The sequence below is a fragment of the Etheostoma spectabile genome, chromosome 6, assembly GCF_008692095.1.
Source record: "Etheostoma spectabile isolate EspeVRDwgs_2016 chromosome 6, UIUC_Espe_1.0, whole genome shotgun sequence".
NCBI classification, from domain to species: domain Eukaryota; kingdom Metazoa; phylum Chordata; class Actinopteri; order Perciformes; family Percidae; genus Etheostoma; species Etheostoma spectabile.
Genome location: NC_045738.1, coordinates 17,774,533 through 17,784,871, shown reverse-complemented (window position 1 = coordinate 17,784,871; position 10,339 = coordinate 17,774,533). Strand labels below are relative to the sequence as shown.

General features: G+C 41.5%; 1 long non-coding RNA gene across 1 annotated transcript in view; it reads right to left on the bottom strand.

The window, feature by feature from the left end:
- Window positions 1–10,339, bottom strand: part of LOC116691381 (uncharacterized) — a 19,138-nt gene that overhangs the window by 4,997 nt on the left and 3,802 nt on the right. The window contains exon 2 of the long non-coding RNA XR_004332469.1: window positions 8,338–8,342. This is a non-coding gene — a long non-coding RNA (uncharacterized LOC116691381). The remainder of the gene's footprint in view (window positions 1–8,337; window positions 8,343–10,339) is intronic.

Sequence of the window (10,339 nt, the reverse complement as noted above, 5' to 3'; positions counted from 1 at the left end):
CAAAGAGCACCATGTCATGGGACCTTAGGCGTTGGGACCTTTAAGGCGTTTTTACTGACAAAGTCAGTAGACCAATCCACAGCCCTCACTCTGTGCAAATGTCAATTGGAATTGCTAAAGCTATAAAAGCTATGTCAAGTGGAGAACTTCCAATGTTAGAGTCTTTTTAATATAACATTTTCTCTTTCTTTCTCAGCTGCACTGGAGGGCTAGTTACACAAAGAAGCGAGAGTAACTTTGGAAGTTACACAATTGATTTGTCTAACTCTGACTGCTGAGGCCTCACATTATCTTTGGCTGTGCTTTCTAATTAATGTTTGCATAGATAGAGAAGTGGGGATTTTTGTCCCACATCCTTTATTGAAATTGCTTTAAGAAGTGATGAGAATGACTCTTCTTCTGCACAGAAGAGATACGCACAGTTGCACGGATGTTCGAACGTACGCAGCCGGTCACCAAAACCAAACTCCAGGTGAGAAATGCAGTGAACCGGAGAAGACTTCATGCAACACAGGCAGACAGGCGTTCTCAAAAAGAACCATTAGTATTTGAAGAGTCCAGTGTGGGTCAAGTGATGACCCGTCGCATGCTCGTCTTAGTCATGCAAAGATCATCTGAATAATTGATTGGATACATCTCATGCCACTTCTAGAGAGACGTGTTGGTGAAATGTCAACAAATTTCCACCCAATTAGCCCATTTGGCTGCGCATGAGCTCTTTTGAAGAGTTATAGCGCCGCGAGGGTACGAGCTGGAAAGTAAACCGTGTTCTATGTGCCAAACAAACGGTCACAGCGGAGAATGACATCAGTATATATAAAGTGTGTAACAAACAGTACCAAACTGTAAAACCTACTACCCTAAACATGTGGCAGCTGTCTCTGTTGTTAAGTCTCTTGTTAACATGTATTGAGATTTTCTCTTGAAGCCAAGAACACAACATGAGCACGATGCTTTAAACTGAATCACACCGACTTACTGCAGTTGTCCCAGATACCGGCGGCTCCAGCGTTAAACCAATAGGTTGTCCATCAAAGCCTTTGTGCCCCTGAAGCATGACAAGCTGGCTGCCACCAACATTAACCCATTCAGAGTAACACAGGCCGTGCATATGGATTCTATATGGGTCATTCTCTCGGGGTAGTAGCTAGCTGAGGTGATGGAAAGCCTCATTATACCAGGACCTTTAATCGTCTCTCTCCCTCTCTGACTCGCTTTGACGAAGCCAGACTGAAGCATGGGTCCAAACCACCGGTAATGCTTTGACTATGGGTCAGCTCTAATTGTTCAGGTTGAGCAAATCTGGCATAGCGTTTCTAACTTGGAACAATACAAAGAGAAAATAGTCCAAGATTGTTTTTTTGATTGCCTGAGGGCAAAAACCTGGCAAAGTGAGCAGAGTGATTACAAGTTTTTTTTTTCAGTTTATGTTGTTTAGTTCTTTTTTTTAATGGTTGGGAATTTTTCTAAAACGCAAAAGAGCTGCTGTTGTAGAGATGCTAATAATTATCACAGTTATGATTTTTTGTGTAACGCAGTGATATTTTCTGGAGTGAATGGGATGGGACATGGTGAGTCATTGAAAGCCAGTTTTAGACTGCAGCTTGACTCAACTTTAATGCTTCTACAGGGGCCAAAGGTCTCCCCTATTCATCAGGAGATGCATGCCATCCAACAAAGTGCTGCATATGGAGGAAAATCTGCAAGCAAGGCAAATCAAGAGTGGGGAGGAGGAGGAGGCACTCGAGCTGCAAACATGCTATGTGATCTACAATCAGTAGGGCTGTCAGAAATCTGATGATCAAAACAGATAGCAAGCTGAGCGCTTTCCAACCTGCAGCCTTGGAAACATTAGTCTGTGGATGGTGAGTGATGGGAGGCATTTTCCTCAGGGGAAAGTACATCTGCCTTGATTAGTTCTTACCTCCATCATTCAAATTGCGGCTTCACTTTCATGCTTTATGTTCAGATCTCCGATCTTAGACTCCAAAACAATGTTGATGTGTATTTTCCTACAAGGGAAAAAAAACACAACATCTTGTTTTGACGTATAAAGTTTAAAATCACTTTTTCCGGGATTTGGGGTGTTATTTTGTGTCTCTGATGCTTTCACACGCGTACAAACTTGGAAATAAAAACATCCACGCTGTTTTGAGTGAGATCCAGTTTTCTGAATGTCCTCTGCCTTCAGTCTCTGGGTGAGCTGTTCAAAATCTGCACGACTTTCTACATAACTAGATGAGTCGAAGTGGCTAACCGTAGCACATGCTAGCGCTAGTTCTCAATGGCAAAACACTGCTACGACACACACTAGTTCACCATAATCTACAAAAGATCTACTACTTCCATGTCCCTGTTCTGCAGGTATTCCCTCGTGTTCCCTTGTTTAGAAGAAGTCTCCCAGCTAATCCTGCCTTGTACTGACCAAAGTTGGAGAAACAGTAGCTAGCTGAAGTGATCTTACCTAGCTACTGCGCATGTGCGACTCCCAGCAAAGATAGCAAAGAAGTGAGTTGTCTCACTCTGTTGCTAAAACAAGTGTGACCTGATTAAGCGATGGGAGTGAGAATGTGTTGCCAGTTGCTGGTTGTTCAAGGAGGACACGGAGGATTAAAAAAAAACACGATAGACTCCTACCTTTGTAATATGCTTGAGCTGTTGCACGTGATAGTTGCCGGACGGCCCCATTTTGTAAACATCAGCCATATTGAGCAATACAGAGAGAGTTTTGTGGAGCTGATTGGCTTAATTACCTTTTAATTAACTCATTTGGCTATGGCTTGAATGTAACAAACGTTCATCGACATGAAATAGGCACGCACTATAACTTTAACCGACATTTCTCCAGCTTTAGATTTCACACGATGGTAGTATGAGAGGAAAGAGTTCCTGAGCTGGATTCAAACCCTGAATGAGCCCAAAGGTGTCATAATCATCTGTCTGAAGTGAGAAGTGACAGAGAAAGTCACAGAGATTTTTTATTTTTTTTAAGGGGGAAAAGATATTGAGAACAAAACCATCTGGTGTGGTCGGTGTGCTACTTTCCACAGCTTTTCCACTTCACCCTGAGTGTTGCCATTGTTGTCAATTAGTTCAACATATGTCTAATGGAACATGACTAACGATGGCACGTTATGCAATCCTAATAAAGAACAGATCATTGTCAGAGATTAGTCACCGGGATTGTGATGGAATTGCTGGGTCTCTGCCTCCTTCTCTCCGTCTCGAGGCACTGCCAGTATCAAAGATCCAAATCCACTGAGTCTAATGGATACTTGCTTCAGCTTCTGGGAAGTCTCAGAGTCTGTCCTTGTTTTTGTCCTCGTAAAATGCCCGTTCAAAATCAAATTATTGTGCTGTGAATAATGTTGCCCATTTAGGCAAGTTACTGTTGCTTGATTGCTATCCCTCCCTTTTGCGTGAGAGAGTTGATTTTCTTTTTTTTCATGGTTGTATTTTAATTAAATGTATTTATATTTTATCTGTGATTTTATCCTCTCGGACAGAGAAATGAAAACAAGTTTCCATGACAGCCTTGTTGGAAAATATGTAAATAGAAAGACAATGTGCTCAGTTGGTAAAGCAGGTGCCCACATATAGAGGTTTACTCCTCGATGCAGCGGGCCTGGGTCCTTTGCTGCATGTCATTCCCCCTCTCTTTCCATTTTCATGTTTTCAGCTGTCCTGTCAACAAAGGCCTAAAAATGCCCCAAAAATAGTCTTCAACAAAAAAAAAGTTTTGCAGGGACAATATCTTCAATTTTGTACTCGACTGTGTGTACTTTTGCCTCTGTCCCTGCAGCAAAATAATTTGTTTGTGTGTGTGTGTGTCAGTGCTTTTGGTGTGCTGACAGCATGGGAATATGTGGTTTGTTACACTATGTCAACATTCTTTCTAAAAAAGGCTAAATCATTTTTGGTTGATAATGCACCTTTAAAGTTTCTGTGTGTGTGTGCGTGTGTGTGTGTGGGGGGAAGGGGGGGTTAATTGCAGCATAAAGCCAGACACCTAGCTAGACTATCTGTCCAATCTGAGTTTTCTGTTGTACGACTAAAACAACCTTTTGTACATGAACGTTCCACCAAAAGTTCCTTTCTGAGGTTATTTTGCAGCGGCACCGTGGCTCTGTACAGGGCTTTGCACCGCCCAAGACAATTGTGATTGGTTTGAAGAAATTCCAATAAACCAGAGCATGTTTTTTTCCAATCCCGGAATGTTGTGTGGAATAGCCAGACCTTAATTTTCAACACCGTGGAGGAAGGTCTAGCAACGCAAATGTAAGACCAACGTTCACTCTGCTTCTAGCTATGCTTTGGTCTCCACCAACTTGCTAGCTTTGATTTGTCTGTCTGTTGGTGCGTGACAGGTGGCATCCAGCAGGTTTATTGAAGCTTTGTAGCTGCAAACAGCTGCCTGATGCTGCTGCTGGTTAAAACAAGCGGTGAGAATCAAACCATAGGTTAAATAAGCCATAAAACCAAAACAATGAGCTAAAAGCCACTAAATTGGGTGCAAATTCTCCGCAGCTTCATCACAGCGACCAACAACTTTCATGTTATGCATGGTACATTGATTAGTGGAGGATTGAGGTGTCCATACAGTTTATGTGATTGGTGTAAACTTACCCTGTCTGTGCACTTCATCACATGAAATATGAACTTCTCATCGTCATTCTTGTCCTAAATTGCATCGTTATTCAGATAAAGCATCCAGCAACAATGATGACAACGGCCGTCTATTTAAACCCTGTTACCTGCAATTGACCGAAAGCACAGATAAAGGTGCAGAACAACATTATTCTGTGTGTACAATTAAAGAGCCTGCAGTCGATTTCCGGAAAAAGAAGAGGAAGACTGTAGCGGTGACTATCCTTATCTGCGGCGCCGTGGGTCTCCACCCCCGACACAGACATCTGCCTCGTGCTGGGTGAAAGAGGACAGGTGGGGCGTCCATCATCCATGTAGAAAGGACAGAGGAACCTTTAAGTCAGCAGGATCCATTGTTTAATGAAGGTCATTGGTGAGGTGGGAATGAAATAGGGCGACACCAGGGAGAGTGATAATAGCTCATCACGGTCGAGGTTTTTGATTCGCTGTCATATAATACATCATACCCCCTCAAAGAGCATTCCACTTCTGCTTAAGACAAGGTCACACTGTTCAAATCTGGCAGCGCATGGTCTTCCGAAAACTAATCTAAAGGTTGTAGTGGTTAAATAAGAACTTCACCAGCGGCAGGAAAAACATGAGTCCTACTGGAGTCATCAGAGTTGACGGTAATTGTACACACCCATCGATCCATCCGCCCAAAAAAACTCCATACGCTGATTTTCCATCACGCAGCTCACACAGCTTGTGTTTCCAGTCACATCTTAACAATATTTTCCTGTTGGTTCCCTGTATACCAAATGCAGTAGGTGTCACAACTAGTGCTCTAGTTTACAAACGGCAACATGTACTGCATATTATAAATATCGTTTTGGGAGGAAATATTTGAGGGACAGAAGTGGAAAAAATATATTGAATGGCTCATTTTACTACATTTCAATTCATACTCGTGGCTTGATTTAATCACCATGCCATTTAAAAACTTTTGATTAGGGCTGCATTCAATGATTATTTTCATTGTAATCAATAATCAATATCTAGGCAATTTTATAATTTGTTTGTTTATAAAATGTAAGAAAATAGTAAAAAACCCATCATAACATCCCAGAACCAATGTTATTTTGTGTCCATGTCCCAGAACCAATGATTTCTGTTACCAAAAATCCAAATATTTTAAAGGCAGAATCTATCTGCGTTCTTTTTTTTTTTTTCTCAAAATGGAAACGGCCACTCAACCTAGCGAAAAGCTGTGACATGGGTTATTAGAGTGATCAATAGGTAATGAATAATGGGTGAGTCAACGTTAGGTGTGCTAAATTTGGAAATAATTGCCCAGAAGCAAAACAATGTAACGTTACTGCTGAAGACAAGATGTTTGGTAACGTTTAGTCTATGTCCACGACGTTCCACTTCCGGGATTGCTCCGGTAACGTCAGAAATTCTTCTGGATGTCCTTCTTTTTGGCTGGATGCCCTCTACCTTCCTATTTCTAAACTCTGGTGGATTTCCGAGGACTATAGTTAACTGCTCCTCAGATCTCTGCAGGGTAAATCCAGACAGCTAGCTGGACTATCTGTCCAATCAGAGTTTTCTGTTCCAAGACTAAAACAACTTTCAAACATACACATGTTCCACCGAAACAAGTTCCTTCCTGAGGATATTGCAGCTGCACCGTGGCTCCATCTGGCTCTTAGCGCCTCCCATCAAGATTGTAATTGGGTTATAGAAATGTCAATAAACCAGAACACGTCTTTTGCCAATCCCGGATTGTTGTGTGGACTGGCCAGAGCCTCTGGCAATGCGAGACTAGGTAAGGTCAGAATACCAGCTCCATGTTCTGCAAAGTTAGAACGACTTCAGTTCCCCATCGCAAAAAAAGGCCAGGTAAAGTGGTTACCATAATTTGAATACAGTGTGAACTTAAACTGATATGGAATGTTATATATGCAGTTTATATCGCTATACAAAGCCACCACAATTTTGACACCATCACAAAAAATAAGTAATTTTACCTCACAGAACAAGAGAGTTACCGCTGCCTCGATTGGTTGATTAGAACCAAAGTCCCACTACAGAACTCTTGGTCAGGACAGGGAAAGGGTATAAACAATAAATGTACAGTGTATGTACTGTGCATATATATGTGGACTATGTGCCGAATATATAACAATTGAAAAGTCGCAAAGAGGTGGGAATCTGTCTCTTGATCCAACTTCAGCTTCCGAGTTTTGGAACACATCACGTGAGATGTACTCATGTGCTCCCACTCAGCATGTTGGGAAAACTGTTGTCAGGCTCAGTGGTGAGATACTGAGATTTGTGCAGATACACATACTGAAATCCAAATGTTACAAGCCAATACTGCAGTTTGAGAAACACTTAGATGAGCTGGAGTGAATATTTGTCACATCACATTTGTCTTGTTTTGTATCCAAGTGCTCTCCCTCAGTACTGCTAATCATCCTTCTTCATTTATGAATCTGTTATAATGATGTTCAAGAACCCTAACAGGGTTTTTCCCCATGCTTTCACTCATTATTTGATTTGAAAAGTTGGCTGCAGGCTGCTTTGTGATTGTGTAGCTGCTGACGTTTGTTTTTGTGCTGTGGTGCGTTCAGAGCTGTGGGAACGTCCAACCTCTTGACACTGATGATCAGCAGCCTTTTTATTGGAGGGGAGGTTTGAATACATGTTTTCTTTTTTTTATGTTGTTTAGTTATTGTTTAACTTCTGGGCTTGAAACTCGACCCAAAATCTATCTTTGGAATATAAAACATGAATTCCCTGTGGGCTTGAGGGGGAAAAACATTAATTTTGAAGAACATTGGCTGTGTTCAGCTTCAGTTGGATTCAGTGACCAGTTTTTACGGTTGAAAATCTATCAAATATCAATTAAAGCTTGCCAAACTACTCCTGCAGCATAATTCACATCCTTCTTTTCATCTGTATGTTCCAAACCCCCACCAACACATGGCTAAATAGACTCCTTCTGTCCAAATCCTTAATTTTAACCTCAAGGTCAACTGTCTTTTCAATGAAATTTCACCAAATTTAAGGGGTCGGTATGCTCCAAATTAAGTGCTTGTCGTATCATTGAAGTGAGTGCCCGAGCCCCCCTCATCAGCCACTTATCTAAAGTCAGAATTAGGAGAAGCTGCATCCAACCAATTTAGCAATAATTCCAAACCAACCATCCAACCTGTAGCGATTGGCCAGATTTGCAGGGGTGAAAAGTGTAGAATAATTTCTTCAGAAATTATAAGAGTCAACGATGTGATGAATCACATTCTTTAAAGCTTTAGTGTGTAACTTTTTGATATTAATTAACGTCTGTTACATTCAAGTCCTTGCCAAATGAGTTGCTACAAAGCTAATTAAGACTATCAGCTCCACACAACTCTCTTTGTTTTTCTCAGTATTACTATGTTCAGAAGATTGTGTCGTCCGGGGACTTTCCCGTGCAGAAGCTTGAGTGAAGCTAATTACTTCTTCTGAAGAGTCCATGTTTTTTTTTAGGCCTTTATTTGTATACATTTGTGAACCTCTGTATATTGGTGCATACTTTATCAGGTGAGCTACCCAGGCGTCCGTGTTTTTTTTTTTTTATCCTCTGTGTCCTCCTTGGCTACTAGCAACTACGTGAGGGAGGGGTGGGGGGGTGTGCATGGAAGGCTTGTATCATGTGGACGCGCCAAGAGTTTTGTTGTGCGGGCGGCAGAAACTACGCACTATAGCTTTAATTCACGCAGCATGGGGAGCAGCTCTGGTGTGATCTTCTCTCCAGGTCCTTTACAATGTCTATTCTCATACAGTGTATGATGAAAAGTTCTTGACAGAGAAGATGATTGAGTCAGGCATGTATGACATGCAGTTCTTAGGCTTTCTGAGCCCTCAGGTCTGATGTTAATGTAGCACCAATAATAGCCTTTGACATGTTACCTCTTAACCATCCCTCTGGACAAATGACCCTTTGATCAAATGACACTTTCATTTTTAGTCTCTCAGTCAGTTTTGCATTGCCACACCTCCCTCCACAGTGCTGCGGAGGAGGGTCGGGCTAGTCCGCACAGCATTCCGGGATGGGAGAAAAACATGTTCTGGTGTATTGGCCTTTTTTAAAACAATCACAATCGTCATGTGCGGCGGAACATGTGTATGCTCAAAAGTTGTTTTAGTTGTGCAACAGAAAACTCAAAACCTAAATTCTAATTCAGCTCCGCCTATGGCCTTGTGGAAAACAGTGAAAAACACACACACACCAGACCAACACAACAGACAACAGGGTTGTCACATCTGGTAGTGTGACATTGGACAAAACTATATACATCAGTACATCACTATTTCTGCAAATTGGCAGGGCAGAGTTGGACACAGATGCCGGGAGATTAAAAACCGGTCAAAGTGGAATGTGACTGTGCCTTTAAGATGGCTTTATGCCTACTGCATTTATAGTTCAACATCAGATTTCCCCCATTGATAGCACCACCACAACATTAAGTGGATGTATTGAATGTGATCAGGACGTACCTTGCTTTAATTGTGTTTACATTTGTTTTTCTTTTCTTTGTGATAAAGTGTGATGGCAAGCTATGCATGAACTGCAGTTCCAGCCAGGCAACGTATATTTCATCTCATTACTCATTAAGACAGAGAGAGATTAAAGAGGATTAAAGGAGACTACTGAGCTTTTCTTCAACTTGCTCAATGCCCTCCCTAGGCATCGAAAACTTGTAGGATCGTTTTGATGTAGCCTCTGGCGTAGCTACAATGGCTCCAAAGCTACACTGTAACCCGTTAATGCACAGCTACTGTATAAATATCTCTTTAGACATCCAACTCATGCCTCTCCAATGCCTCTCTGCTACAATGTTTTGTGGCTCTTGCACTCCTTTCTGTTTGTTTTCCATTTACACAACCAGGGCTGTGTATTATTCCTTTTTATTTAAACGCACACAGAAAACAAAGACCTAGGAGACCGTGAAGAGATATTTACTGATTTTGACAAAACTTGTGTTGTATTGGATCACTTACTATACCTTTAAATGTAAATCTGATTATGACCATTTCAGCCCCGGATCATTCCAGCCCCGTATTATTCAAGGTCTTTGGTGTTTAACCCCTTCACACATTAAGATCATCTTGACACAGGCCAGGCCGGCTGAAAATTGGTACTTAAATCAATTATGTAACCTTGTGATAGCCTTAAGTGATTAACTAAATTATGCTACAATTTCCATTTCCTGCATTACTTTTTCTCCAGCACAAACTGGTAAGAGCCTTGGACACAGCAAAACACCACATGCTGCGCAGAGAACTAAAGTCCTCTTTTACACACTCTGGCACGCTTCCCAGGCAAAACACAGCATTTTTTTTGCAGCTAATGTGTTCTTGCTCCCTGTGTTCTTTGAGCGTCTCTTTCTTTTCTGATTAATTCCTCCTTTCCTGATTAAAACCTTGTTTTCTGATGAATAAGCTTGGAAGACAAATGAACAACAACAGAGAATTTATCCGTGAAGAACACAATATTCTTCTGCCTTTTCCAACAAGCAACCACTTGATCCCAAAATAATAATTAGTTTCATATTTTTGGATGAAGCAAACATCAAAACCCTCCTGCTTCCTATCAAGACCAATTATTTTAATAGGAAATGACATCATCTGAGGTCCAAGGTGGGCCTGTAAAGCAACAGAAAATTCCTCCACTGCCTGCTGGCACGCAAATACCACTCTC